This window comes from Cupressus sempervirens, chromosome 3 (assembly GCF_028749045.1).
Source record: "Cupressus sempervirens isolate cs-2001-9-10 chromosome 3, ASM2874904v1, whole genome shotgun sequence".
NCBI classification, from domain to species: domain Eukaryota; kingdom Viridiplantae; phylum Streptophyta; class Pinopsida; order Cupressales; family Cupressaceae; genus Cupressus; species Cupressus sempervirens.
In genome coordinates this window covers 189223457-189238548 of record NC_143120.1, presented here as the reverse complement: position 1 = coordinate 189238548, position 15092 = coordinate 189223457, and the positions used below count along the sequence as shown (strand labels likewise).

At 35.1% G+C, this 15092-nt stretch overlaps 1 pseudogene across 1 annotated transcript; it reads left to right on the top strand.

Moving 5' to 3' along the window:
- The first annotated feature begins 5067 nt into the window (after positions 1–5067).
- LOC149565446 (endochitinase 4-like) lies at positions 5068–13090 on the top strand (annotated as a pseudogene). Its single transcript, XR_016362045.1, has 4 exons — positions 5068–5311; positions 12131–12288; positions 12380–12497; positions 12605–13090. The product of XR_016362045.1 is annotated as an endochitinase 4-like (transcript).
- The last annotated feature ends 2002 nt before the right edge of the window (positions 13091–15092 follow it).

Sequence of the window (15092 nt, the reverse complement as noted above, 5' to 3'; positions counted from 1 at the left end):
CTCTTTTATTATACTAAATTTAATATTAAATAACTAAATAATAGAATACTTTTAGAATATAAAATAATTATTTTAATTATATTATAATTATTTATTAAACTAAAATTATATTATAATTAGTTTCTAAACTATGAAGGCAAGTACATGCCACTATGTGACACTTATTATCATTATTATTTTATTTAATACTATTCTCTAGACTTTTAGCAAAATATTAAACTTTACCCATTGCAGGGAGGGGAGGTAAGAGTATGGAGTGTTAATTTTCAAATAAGTACCGACATATGTTGAACTATAGAATTCTAAAAGGAGTTAATGGTAACGAATAATTCTATTAATCAATATTATATATACTTAATATCTAATATAGTATTACATTTATGTTTTGTGTGAAAAATCAACTATTGCAGTCACTGATTATTAATCTCCTATTGTAAATGATTATTAAACTGCTGAAAACAAATTCCGAGCTAATACCGAAAAATAACACAATTGCAACTTCACTTATAAAATACGGAAAGAAATGCGCAACACAATGAACACAATATTTTCGGACAAATTGTCCCTGGAAAAACCCCTAAGGGAAAACCAGTTCTATAGATGAAGAATTATATTAAACTTCAGCAAATCAAGAGATACAAAATTCCTTTTCTCACACTGGCAGAACTCTGACAACCTCCTAATTTCTCCCGCTGATATTCCCCATTGCTATCCCCATCTGTGCTGCAAGTGAGATTACAGCTCGTATAGAAGTATACCTGGCAACTGGAGTAAATGTCTCCTCATAGTCTATTCCCTCCTTCTGAGAGAACCCCTTTGCCACGAACCTAGCCTTGTATTTCTCGATGCTACCACCTGCACCATGCTTTATCTTATAGATCCAACGTGATCCAACTACAACCCTATCTCTTGGTCTAGGTACTACCTCCCACACATCATTCTGCATTATTGAAGAATATTCCTCAACCATAGCATCTCGCCATACCTGATGTTCTGAAGCTTCCTGATAGCTAGAAGGCTGACTATCTACCAACTGACTAAATAATGCCACATAGTCATTGAACTTGGCTGGCTGTCTTCGATGTCTAGTACTCTTCCTAGGAGCTCCCACAAACTCTTGAGTATCTCTTTGTGTATCTAGAACCACATGATTCCTACTGCCAACTGTAGAGGATGAAATGTCAACCTCTAAGTCTTCTAGATGCATTTTCTGTTGCACCTGTTGCTCTATACTCTGTGAATCTCCACTAACTGAGTCTACATTCTTACTGGTAACTGTACTTGAGCTTTGCTGCCCTTGACTTGGTCTTGGAGCTTCTATTGGCTGCTCACTCTGATCCATCTGCTGGCAAATCTCTGGATCTCCTGAATTCCTTGTCCTCCATGAACTTGACATCCCGTCTAACAATAACTCTTTTAGTCCCCGAAATGAAAATCTTGTATGCCTTTGAGGTCTCACTGTACCCAACAAAGTACCCCCTCTCTGCAGTCTGATCTAACTTTGTACATGTATCTCTAGGAATATGACAATATGCTAAACTCCCAAATATCCTGAAGTGACTAACATCTGGCTTCTTCCCTGTGAAAGCCTCCTCTGGTGTCATCTTCCCTAGCACCTTGTGTGGAACTCTATTCTGAATATAGACTGCTGTATTACATGCCTCTGCCCATAAGTAATGGGGCATGTCCTGGTCATGTAACATACCTCTTGCTACCTCTGATATAGAACGGTTCTTCCTCTCAGCAACTCCATTCTACTGTGGATTGTAAGGAACAATCCATTCTCTCTTGATTCCTTCTCTGGTGCAGAACTCCTGGAAGACATTTCCTTTGTACTCGCCTCCATTGTCTGACCAAAGAACCTTTATCTTCTTTCCTGTCGAGTTCTCCACAAGAGCCTTGAACTCTTGGAATCAACTGAAAACCTCATCCTTAGTCTTCAAGAAGTATATCCAGGTCTTTCTAGAGAAATCATCAATAAAAGTAACATAGTACTCATATCCTCTGAGAGATTTCGTCGACATTGGTCCACAAACATCTGAATGTACTAGATCAAGAACACCCTTAGATCTGGTGTCACTCCTTGGAAAAGATGCTTTCGCAAACTTCCCCAACACACATCCCTTACATACATCATCATGCTCTGTGCCCACCTTTGGAACACCTGTCATGGTCTCACGAAGCAATCTAAGTGCTCCATGATGAATATGGCCCATCCTCCTATGCCATAGCTCTCCAAGATCTCTAGGATTACTGTTGCTCATAAGTGCCTTAGGAGTATCAAACTACAATCTATAAAGGTGACCACTCCTAACTCCAATAGTTATGGGTGATTTCCAATCCTTGTGCTTAATCAACACATGTGTCCCTCTAAAGAGTACATTACACCCCCTATCTTGAAGAATAGATACAAAACTCAAATTCATACCTAAGCCTGGCACATATAACACATCATGAAGTAGAATTATCTTTCCTTTCTCCCTCTGAAACTGAACAGTCCCTTTCCCAACAGAGTTGAGTTTGGACAAGTTTCCCATAGAAATTTGGATGTTGGTGTCCTCCTCCTTGTAACTGGAGAAGTACTCTCTAACTGCTATCATATGAAATGATGCCCCACTATCTATATACCAAACACACTGTGAGGTTGAGCTAACCATACAAGCTATGAGTGCAAACTCATCTTCCATTCTACTGGAGAGTTCTTCTGCACTTGCTGAAGCTACCACCTGCTTCTTACCCTTCTTCCTCTCTGGGCAATCACTGACATAGTGGCCAAACTTTTGACATCCAAAGCACTTGACCTTAGAAAGGTCCTTCTTCTTCTTTTCACTTTGTGAATTTGATCCTTTGCTAGATCCCTTCTTTGCTTTCCCTTTATCCGCTAGGGAAACGTTCTCTTGTTCCACCTCATTTTTCTGACTCTTGTTGGCCCCATTGACAAGACTTAGACTAAACTCCTCCTGAGTGAAATCAGTCCATAGTCGATCCCAACTCGGTAAAGTATCTCGTCCACTGACAACTTGAACAAAGACACTCCATTGTTTAGTAAACCTATTTAGGGCTATTTTCCTAGCTCATCATCACTAGGGCTATCTCCAATAGCTGCTAACTCATCCTTGACAAGTTTGAGCCTGGTGAGGTAACTTGTGATGTCTTCTCCCTGATTCATCTGGGTATTCTTTAGCTTCTCTCTGAGAATCAACTTCCTATTGGTGGTAGCATTTTGGTACAAATTTAGAATGGCATCCTACATCTTCTTTGCTGTATCTAGCTCTAAGATATGTGGAACAATATGATCCTTGACACCATCAAGGATAATCCTCCTCGCTTTGGCATCGTCCTTCCTATATGCTGCAAGCTGTGTTGCATCTGTTGGTACAGGTACACCACTGGTAGCATAATCCTTGATACCATTCTCTTCCAACAATAAAGAAATTCTGGCCTTCTAGACACCAAAATTTGAGGCACCATCCAATCTATCCTGATCTCTCAAACTTGTTGAAGCCATCTCAAGGGTTTAAAGCAATAATAAATCTAAAGAGATCAAAATTTCTTTCCTAGGGAAAAACTCTTATGCCCTTAACAATGCTCTGATACCATGTGAAAAATCAACTATTGCAGTCACTGATTATTAATCTCCTATCATAAATGATTATTAAACTATTGAAAACAAATTCTCAGCTAATATCGAAAAATAACATAATTGCAACTTCGCTTATAAAATACGAAAAGAAATGGACAACACAATGAACACAATATTTTCGAACAAATTGTCCCTGGAAAAACCCCTAAGGGAAAACCAGTTCTACAGATGAGGAATTATATTAAACTTCAGCAAATCAAAAGATACAAAATTCCTTGCCTCACACTGGAAGAACTCCGACAACCTCCTAATTTCTTCCGCTGATATTCCCCACTACTATCCCTGCACTAACACTGCGCCCTTGCTAACACTGCAAGACTGTTTGCTAACACTGCAAATGTTTTTCGAAAACTTCTTCCTCCAAATGACCCAATGACCCCTTTTTATACTACTCCTGTTGGTAACCCAATGACCAAGATTAAATCAAACCAACGGCTGAGATTAAGACAATTTGACAGCCAATAATAGAATTGGTTGCAAGGTGTCCAAAAGGGAATCTCTAAAATTAGTAAATAATAACCATTTACTAATTCTTGGCAAGTGGACAAACAGCTGTCCAAACCACCCATAAATACTACTGCTATTCATGGATAAGGATGAACAGCTGTCCAAGCTACCCATAAATACTATTGCTATTTTCGGGTCAGAAGTAAATAGCTGTCCAACTAACAATAATTAACATTTTGCACACATCCTTTTATACAATTACATTCAACTACCAAAATGCAAACAATCCTGACCATTAAAACTTCACCATTTCCCAAAAAGAGCTATCTATCTAACAAAACACACCAACAGAAAATCCATCCCCAAGAAGAGGATGATGCCTAACTATCTTTTCATTTTACGTCTCAAGATGATCTGTGTCAAACAATCGTAGCATGCCGAAATAATTTTTGCAAGAAAATAATAGTAGCTGCCTCAAAATATTATTAACTTATCGTGTTGACTTGACTCGTAAAGCTCCGTGAACGTTACGAAAAAAAAGGTATGTCACCATGTATTGCACGCAAGTAGACAATGCACGCTATAAATAGGGGTAGCAAACAGAGGAGAATAAACACAGAAAGCAAACCATGATGGATACACAAAGTAGTAAAAGCAACATCTTCTGGGAAGATGTTTTTGTTAGCATTTACCAATGTGAGGTTGTGTCAAAATTGTGGATGTAACAGGCTATGCTGCAGTCAATATGGATACTTTGGAAGTAGAGAAGCCTACTATGGGACTGGCTGTAAAGAAGGCCCCTGTGAAGAAGGCCCCTACACTTCTTCTTCTTCTTCCACTCCTTCTGAGAAGAAGTACAAGTTTTGTGGGACTTTGCTTACTTGACTCGTAAAGCTCTGTGAAAGTTATGCCAAAAAGGGTATGTCACCATGTATTGCACGCAAGTAGACAATACACGCTATAAATAGGGGTAGCAAATGGAGGAGAATAAACACAGAAAGGGAACCATGATGGATACACAAAGTAGTAAAAGCAAGATCTTCTGGGAAGATGTTTTGTTAGCATTTGCCGATGTGGGGTTGTGTCAAAATTGTGGATGTAACAGGCTATGTTGCAGTCAATATGGATACTGTGGAAGTGGAGAAGCCTACTATGGGACTGGTTGTAAAGAAGGCCCTTGCACTTCTTCTTCTCCTTCCACCCCCACTCCCACCCTCTCTGGTGTGAGGAGAAGAAGAAGTACAGGTTTTGTGGGACTTGCTACTATATAAGCAACCATAAGGGTAGTTTTTGTTGTGTATGAGAAGGCAAAAAGGGAAAGAGTCGAGCAAGCCAAGGCTTGACAAGTTAGCCAAAGAGAACATTTGTGAAGGTTGGAAGCATGGCATGGGATGTGTGGATTCACGCTTGTTCACATAGTTTGCTCAGTAGTGGCTATGGCTTTGAAAGTTTCCACAGTTGTATTATAATGGTATTTTTGTTGAATAATACATGGTGATGGATGCTTTTGAAAGTTGGGTTTTTTCCTCAATGAGGATTTCTTAGGGTATATCTTGTATCACATTTTGTGGATATGTTATCTATACTCGTGCATGTGGATTTTAATTCTGAATTCATTTTCAGATCTATTATGGGTTATGTGAAAATGATTATATTTTTTCTTGCAAGTTTCCTTGCAAAGAAGAAAAAGAGAAGAAGAATATGAGAAAGAGGAAGGAAATGCCAAAAAAAATCCATAGTTCAGGTGATATAAAAAGGGAAAGACAAAATATTGCCACCAAAAACTTCTTTCCAGATGACATCAACCACCTCCATAGGATAATTCACTAAAAGGGGGAAACCAAAAACAAAATGGCATTAACCAACTATTAGAACAGAACCCACCATGATAAATCTAGACTCCTCCTTAATAGAACTCATATGAAGGAGAAATCAATAAAATCTAGCATTAATGCACACATCAAAAGAATGAAATGGTTCCACCAAAATGAACCAAAATACCACCTAAAACCCTAAAAAACTAAATAAAAAGAAATGAAATTACAAGAAGAAAATTAAGTGAGCCCAAAAATGGAAAAAAAATAGAGATTTATAAAGAGACTCGAGATGGAGATCCCCTATGAAAACATTCTAGAATATGTAGTCATGCTAAAGAGGGATGAAAAGAAACCCCCAAGTGACCCACTTAATGACATAAACCTTATAAAGAACTTGAGAAGAGTTGGATAAAAAGGATAGATCATAAACATGATAAAAATCCCCCATATGCACAATAGGGAGGAGGAAGCGTCAGAGAATCCCAAGAAAAGATGAATCAAGTTCTCTACACCTAACGATAGAAGAATAAAGGGGGGCACAAAAAAATCCAAAATAAACTTAGGAGCTAGATGAATTCCCTATAGCCATAATGGACCCTCCCCTCCCAATAGTCCATCATGAGAGGAAGATAGAGATAGAACATATGGATTAGAGGAAGACTAGGCCCTACAAAATCTCAATGCATATCCTCAAAAAAATAAGGCAGGAATAGAGGAGAATGAATTCTCTGAACTTACTAGTGAACCATACTCCACCTCTCTTATAGAAACAACTTTGATAGAAAGAGAGATACCACAATAGGAGATTATGAATTAGACCAAAACAACTTTGATAGAAAGAGAGATACCACAATAGGAGATTATGAATTAGACCAAACATTTAAAAATGAGAGAGAGAGAGAGAGAGAGAGAGAGAGAGGAGAGAGAGAGAGAGAGAGAGAGAGAGAGAGAGAGAGAGAGAGAGAGAGAGAGAGAGAGAGAGAGAGAGAGAGAGGAGAGAGAGAGAGAGAGAGAGAGAGAGAGAGAGAGAGAGAGAGAGGAGAGAGAGAGAGCACCAAAACTATGAAAGAAGAAAAATGACTAAAATAAATAGCTCTCAGAAATAGAACAATGTAGGAAAAGGAATGTTAGCTCCACAAATGGTAGCCCCATTGGTGGTAGACCAGCTAGGGGTGAGAAAATTCCAAAACATAATAGGTTGCAGGTTGTGCATCATCTTCTTCGTTGATTTTGTTCACATCTCCTTCCTCTAGAACCCCTTCTCCCATAAAAAACCCTAGAGTATCACCATATTGCTCCTGCTTATTATAGTATCACCATCATTGCTCTTGCTCATTACCATAATCCTTGCATCCTTCAATTTTATTGCCCATTAAAATTTTAATGGAAATTTCATTTAAATTTTCCTTGGGTATGAAATTGAAGAGAGACTTGAAAGATCAAAATTAGACCTAAATACTACTATTAAATATATCTAAACAAAAATAAAACTAACTAAAAGTCTACGTAGAACTAACTCAAATAAAAATAAATGTGCATTGACACTTAGAGGATAGAAGACAAAATTGTGTTATAAAACTTGTTAAAAGGGAAATGTATCATATCCTACACTTTTCATTAGAGGCATATATTTAATTAGAGTCATTGGTAGGTTAAATAAAATAGCCATGCTCTCTAAGTAATTTAAAATTCTTTACAAGATTGTAAAAAACTGATAAGAGATTAATTCTAGCTATTAAATCCAAAAATAGCTACAACACTTTGTGAAGAACATAACCCAATATACTTACTTTTTCAAATTAGTTATGCATATTGCTGTCTTGAAGTTCATAAATACATTGAACTTTCTTTTCTTCGTTTGCATAAGTGAGAGATGGATAAAGAGAGAGACTATCTCATCAAGCCAACACACACATCGAGAGAGAGAGAGAGAGAGAGAGAGAGAGAGAGAGAGAGAGAGAGAGAGAGAGAGAGAGAGAGAGAGAGAGAGAGAGAGAGAGAGAGAGAGAGAGAGAGAGAGAGATACTTTATTCCTTTGTTGAAAAGTACATTCATGTACTCTTATTTATGCTTGTCCTTTTACTTCCTATCCCCTTCCATGCTTATGAGCTAGAACACATTCTTATGTCTAAATTATAATTAGTTTGACATAAAAAGTTAATAAAAGATTATTTAATATAATGTTATGATTTAATGAATTACAATTTTTAGGTGTTGGTCCTAAAAACCTAAATTCAAAAGATTTTATTTTTTTATCCATTGTAGAAAAAATGTTTGTATGCTACACATCACTCTTTAAAAATGGAATTTATTGGTAAAAAATGTTTATCAAAGAAGATGGAATAGTGAAAAAAATAGATTCTAATTTTATTTCTTAAAAATACATAGAGAATCTTCAAAGAAGATTTTACAAATCAAAAGTATGTGTTATCTTCAACTTTCTAATAGTTTAGCAATTTTAGGTTAAAATTTTTTAGATTCATTTCAAAATGTTTGTTTTAATGTCTAAGTTTAGCAAAAGAGTCCAATCAACTATAGTGGGATCTGTTAAGAAGTAAATTCCACACACAAGTATGGTGGGGGGAGAGGTGTGAATGAATTGTGACCAAATATAATTAAAATCAATTATGGGGGGTGAAATAGTTGTGACCAAATATAATTAAAACCAAATTTATAAATATGATCTCCAAGACAATAGTTAAAACAAAGATGCACAATTATAAGAAGCCATATGCCATAGCACAATAAATTTTTGAATAGGGAAACCCTTGATTAGATGAAAAACCTAACAAGGGATGGTACCCACAAGATAATATACTAATATATAAGTTCCTTGTAAAAAGATGTGACTTTGTTAGGAGTCAAATACAATGCATTTCGTACAATAGTCCTTATTAGAGGATAAATCCATGTTAGGAGAACTTGGGCCCTTGTTAAAATGTCCCAACCCTATTAAAGGGTAAAAGGAAATAAATAGACCCACTTCCTAAATGTTGTAGCAAGTGTGAAAGATAAACCTTTAGGATAACTATAAAAAATCATGAACTGATTGATCTACAACTTACAAGTGCCAAAACAATTTCTTTGAAGCTCAACTCAATAAATTAACATCATCACCACTCTACTCTAATAGTCTAGCATAAAATTTCACATCCATAAACATATTGATCATCATTAATTGCATCCTCCACATGCAAAAGTAAGGAAAACAACATTCCTATATACACTCTTACAAATAATTAATTAGGTTAGCTTGGTAGAGCTTCTCCAATGTACATATAATTACAGAGGTCCAAACTAAGGTGTTTACACCTTCATAATCATTATTAAAATAATTTATTTATTTATTTCCCACATGTTACCACATTAATATTACATTTTCCAATGATAAAATATACTATTCCTAAAAACAATCGGTTGCTAGTAAAATATACCACATGTAACAACACAAAAGTAATCTTTCCAAAATAATACAAATACTTCCCAATGCCAATATAGGTGTGTGGACAAGTCTTCTGTCAAATCTGATGCTCGTTGACATTAATTCCTTCTCGCCAACAAGATGTATGGAAAATGTACTATCAACTATCTCTAGCATTATTTTATGTTTACTATTTTTCTACTAGTCTTCACCAAACAAGTTGTACATAATGTTGTTATGTGCAGCCTAATCAAACTCAGAGGTTAATATTTCCCCACTTAATTCGATGCAATTTCCCCCCATATTTTTTTTTTCTCTATGGGGATTTAAGGGTAGTGCCCCATGCTAGGGGTCAACAAGCAACGCCCCTTGTGGGGTATTGAGGTAGTGTCCTAGGTGGGGTCAAGGGGCAGTGCCCCTTGTAGGGTCTTGGGGTCAATGATTCTTGTAACCTATCTCCTCCAATTTAGTCAAAAAATCTCTTTTTAAGAATCAAATTTTTTTTGTAAGCATTGAGTTATTAATTGTAGGGGTCTAAAATCATATTTGTCCATTCTAGAAACTCTATTCTTTGAGATATGTGAGACTTCTTTTGATAAGTTCAATGGTAGTCTTGAAGCTCAACAACCTATTTTAGTTCTTATTCCAACTTATGGTAGATTTTCAATTGTAAATCCATGTAATTCCTCAAATTGTGTAGTGCCTTTAGATGGGCCCTCTAAGTAGGATTCTCATTCCTATCATGTAATGTCAAAAAATTTGGATGTCAACTCTTCATGGAGGATTATACAAAGGATGACGAATTTCTTCTTACTAAGTTGGAATCTCATCCATACTACAAGCCTATGAATACAACGACACATAGCATTGGTTTAAGAAATTGTTTGGCTATTTTGATATCTACTTTGATCACTTGTTTTCTATCCTTTATAATTCTAAAGTTTTACATTTATAGTATGATTTTAAATCTTCTTAATGAAAATTACACACACACACACACACATATATGTATGTATGTATGTATGTATGTATGTATGTATGTATATATATGTATGTATGTATGTGTATATATATATACATATACGTATACGTATACGTATACGTATATGTATATACAGATATGCGCGCGCGCACACACACACACACACACACAATCATTTAAAATGATGTTATTTATTAATATAAAGGGATTCAATTTTTTTTTAAAAAAATTTATCAGTAGTAATTTGGTTTGGACTAGAGCTATGAACCAATGAGGCCAAAAGTATGGGGGGTCTCAGTACTTGAAACCAACACTACAAACCCACAAGCATGGAAGCCCTATATGAATACCAAGCTTGAGGGGCACAAAAGACACTCACCCAACATGAGTCTAGCACAAAGCTTGCAAGCACTCCTAGCCCAATGAAAGTTTGGTAGTCCAATCACCGTGAACATCATCATCTTCATCTCTATCAATAACTATTTGGCACAATGCCCTTCTTGGCCAATGATTGCTCCCAATTCCCACAACCATTGCTAAACAACAACTCCTTTTGACTCTTGTCCCCAACTTACATTAGTCAGGTCTGAATACAATTCCTATAGTTCAAACTTTGAACCTCCCTACCATAAGGACTTGCAACAACAATTGCATAATGAACTCATGCTCATCATTCAATATTATATTATTTCTATTTTATTTATTTATAAATAATACTACAAAATATAAATCAAAATAATAAGAATGAAACATAGTGCAATGCATTGAATGAATAACTCACAAAATATCTATAACAATACTGAAATAAATAAATATAAGAATATATAAAGGTCAAATACATAAACATAAATACAAGTAGGCATAAGCATTATTTATAAAACCAAAATTGATATCACACTAAGTTATATTATTTAGTAAACCATAATCAAAACAATTCAAAATATTTAAAAAACATACAAATGAGACTCTTGTTCGCATGCATATTAAATTTACATATTAACCGCCGACACTCTTGTATGTATCTGATGTGAACACATATGAAATTATAAAAATAATGGTAAATATAAGATGTTGATAATAACAAACGAGATTAATATAGTTAAATAAAATCCCTATAGCTCTAAAAGGTTGCATTTTCAATGCGTAGAGGTATTGGCATTTCAAATGCAAACTAAGGTTTATCCACAGCGACTAAAGAAATAAAGTCATTCAATGGATTGCAATGGAAGTTGGAATCATCTACAACTTTTGTTTCTAAAGTGATGTGCTGTTCATTTCAGTCAAAAAGTTTGGTGTCCACCTCATTCTTCCGCCTAATTCAAGGGTTTTTTTAGAAGTGGCGTATTTACGGATAATTTTCTTCAATGCCGACAAACTATGTTTGGACAGAGTTTGCCCAGAATCACTATATAATTTATCAAAATCTAGATATCGATTAACATTGTATATTACATCAATTTATCATCGATCATATTAAGCGGATAAGTTTAGTTAAGCTTCGGGGACTTCTTCATTTTGATAAACTGTGCTTTAAAAAAACACCACACGTTTGACTTGACTTGACTCCGTGAATTTAGATAAGCTCCGTGAAAAAGAGGAGCTCAGTTTCTTGACTTGACTGTAGATAAGCTCCGTGAATTTTACGCAAAAACGTCTGTCACCGTGCAATACACGTAAGTAGACTACGCTCGTTATAAATAGGTTAGCCAGTGGAGGGGTAGCAACAGAAAACAGTAAGAGCATGATGAAGATCTTCTGGTGCTCCTCTGCATGTCTGCTGCTTGTTTTATCTGCGTTAGTCGATGTGGGAGTCTGTCAAGTGTCTTCCATCGTTTCATCTGATGCCTTCAACTCCATAGTTGGGGGAGCTGCCAGTGGCTGTGCAGGAAATGGGTTTTATACCTACGATTCCTTCATCAATGCTGCTAATGCTTTCAACGCCTTCGGCACATCGCTAATGCTGCCCACGAGACTGGAGGTAGTTCCATGTCCAATATTACAATATCTGACTTCTTGTTATCTTGTTTTATTACTATTACTAATGAAAAGGAGGTTGTACGTGTGAAAAGGATTTTGCTTCATCGAAGAGCAGAACCCAGGCAGCATATACTGCGATTCCTCAAACGCACAGTATCCCTGCACTGCTGGCAAGAGTTACCATGGCCGAGGCCCTCTTCAGCTCTCATGGTCAGTAAACATGATCATTTTCAATTCCTACTTTTTCTACCTCTTATCAATCAGATATTGGAATCCCGCGTAGCCAATATATTACTAATGTAAGGTCATGATGACAGGAATTATAACTACGGTGCGGCAGGAAACTACCTTAAGTTTGACGGGCTGAACAATCCAGAGATTGTGGGGACTGATTCGACCATCTCGTTTAAGACGGCGGTGTGGTTTTGGATGGTGAACAGCCAGTGCCACACAGCAATCACGTCTGGGCAAGGCTTCGGAGGGACCATTAAAGCTATTAACAGCATGGAATGCGGCGGTGGAAATGATGCAACTGTGAGCAGCAGGGTGAATTACTATCAGAAGTTTTGCCAGCAACTCAACGTCGACCCAGGGTCGAATCTCCGATGTTAATTTGCCTTCTCTATCAGTGCGTATCGTAATTAAGTCGTGAGAATAAGGCAGCGATGCCAATAATAAGACGTAGGTAGTCGATAGTACAAAAGTGTTCTGATTTCATACTGAGATCAGTTTTATAGATCTGTTGGATGTTTAAACTAATTAATAAAGGAGCATGATAGTAAATATTGCTTAATCAAGCATCATATTTGTGTGTTTGTTTTGAGAATTACGTGAAATTTTCTGACATGTTCTCTTAACATAATTTCGCTTATTACTATTTAAATTAAAGTCATGATAAAGTTCATTGATTAAATAAGTTCAAGGCTGCAAGTAGGAATATTTCCACCTTTGTTTAATCTTTATGAACATCACCTAAATCTAATGAGTGCTAAATGTTCCATTTATTCATGAGAGATGGATTCATGTGTGAATCACTCACTACTCATGAAACATGAGTCAATGAATCCGAATAAAAAATGACACATAATTAGAAATATCACAAGTACCAAGCTATTATAATTCAGTACAATAACTAAATATTATGTTTTATATCAATTATTAATAAATATAAACAATATAATTATTGATTATTTCTATAAATAAATTTCTAAATATTTTTAAGCATTAAATAAATATTATTTTATAAAAAATATCAAATAGATCAAAATGCAACAAAAATTTGAAAATAATCTAATTTCAATATATCATATACAATATACAATTTAGAATTGTGATTAAAATGAGTTGAAATCTATATATACAATATATATTTTAGACATTTTTCTTAATTAGTATCCTTTACAAAATTTTATATCAAGAAAAAGTCTAGTGCAAATGAGAAAAAAGAAGCAAACATGGCAACGATAAAATACTATTGGGTGAATATTTACTCTCATTAATCATAATGGGCCTAAGATTAATCAAATACGCTTTTTCTTAAAATAAACTCTTACTAACTTCTTTTTGGTTGATTAAGCTTTAGTAAGATGCATTGTCTATGATAATATGGTGGAAACATATTTTGAGTGGTGAAACTACCAATTTTTTAATGTAATCATTTTTTTTTTTTGGCATGTAGGGGCTAGAAATATATTTATTTTTAACTATCGAAAATCATAAATGTTCATTAGTTGATAAAAAAATGTCGGGTTAGTCGAGCTCTAGTATGGTTTTTGGTTTGCAGTTTCACATATGATTTTGCATACATCTCAGATTGTTATTAAATTCCCACACATGGAGCACAAACATGTTTTCATACAGATACTCAAACAACTCTAAATTGCATACATTGAGTTTAGGAGACGCTATATGAGAACAGGTCAGACCACAAATATTGTACAATGATTAGAGGAATGAATGAAGGCCAAATTGAATGACAATTTGTTCATTTCTTGACATTTTGACGGTCAAAATGAACAACCAATAGTCTAATATTATGCTCATTACAAGTTGAGCATCTAGAGTCAAAACCATTGTAAGGATACAAAGAATAATGATGGCATAGCCAGTTCAACCATAATTTTTGAGCAACTATGACAGTCATTGTACTTTCATTAGAATTCAGTTAAATTGTAGCTCTTGTTGTACTATTCATAAACAAAAGATATAAAGACAGGGTTAAGTACTTGAAGGGGTTTTCTAACAAATTTTCTATCCCTACTGCCATGAGTACAAGATGGTATCAGCGATGGTGCAACTAACATTTTTTTTTATGTAATCATTTTTTTGCATGCTAGAATTATATTTATTTTTAACTATTTAAAATCGGAAATGTTCATTAGTTGATAAAAATATTGAGTTAGTCGAGCTGTATTATGCATGTTAAACATAACACCAACCTACTTTATCAAGCTATAGTAGATCAATAGGTGAAATTATAGTGAAAAAATATTTTGAAAAATATGCTAATTTAACATAGATTATAGTATAGTTAAAAGAAGCATGTGATTGAAACATCAAGAATAGAGATAAATCATCACAACAATCTTTGCCTTTCCTTAACAACTTTATATGTGTATTTGAATTAGAACTAACTAGAACTTGCACCCAAAAGGGATGCAATAATTATGCTGATAGTTAAATATATATTGAATTTGTACACAACTTCTATTCCATCTTATAAGATCTTTCAAATTCCCCTTCTAAAATCAAATAAAAATTGACATTGCATACAAATTTACCATTACCATAAAATCATAACTTCAA